Below are 662 nucleotides of genomic sequence, written 5' to 3'. Positions count from 1 at the left end.
CTACATATCACAACCATACGTATGTATACACACTCTTGGATGATAACATATTTGTCAAAGATATTTGATAAAATTTAGAAGCCTAATTTGAGCCATATTGGGGATATGGGGACATTTTGGAAACAGAATTTTGTAGATACGAGAGACATATGACGGAAGCTCAGGGTAACCGTAATGTTCATTTACACTTAAAAGACAAAAAACACACATGAACCATAACACCATTCATTTTTTTTTAAATCACACCAGACATACAATCTAATCGAGTAATTGCTACCTGGAACTCACAACCGAACAGCCAAGAGATACTCTAAAATATCTCACAGCAGAAGTCCGAAACGAGGAATGGACATCGAAATATACGAATGATTTTTGTTCTCGCGCCTCCCCTCCTCCTGTTCGTTAGCTGAAGAGGTTGTAGAGGGGACTATTGCAGGTAATACTGATGTTTCTTAAGACGTCGGAGATGTATATAAAGTGAGGGAGCCTTGGTACACGCAGTCACATCTGGACGGAGAGCAAAGGCGGAGACAATGGTAAGCCAGCGTTTGTTTTCTGTACTGATGTGTGCAAGAGTCAGTCATCTTCACTTGGTCGTGCATTTGTGGTTTACATTACTCCCATTCTCTGTCAGTCATATCCTAACCTCTGTCTCCACCTTC

The sequence above is a fragment of the Penaeus monodon genome, chromosome 33 (assembly GCF_015228065.2).
Source record: "Penaeus monodon isolate SGIC_2016 chromosome 33, NSTDA_Pmon_1, whole genome shotgun sequence".
Lineage (NCBI taxonomy): Eukaryota > Metazoa > Arthropoda > Malacostraca > Decapoda > Penaeidae > Penaeus > Penaeus monodon.
The sequence above is the reverse complement of the archived record's forward strand: the minus strand, read 5'-3'. Positions refer to the sequence as shown.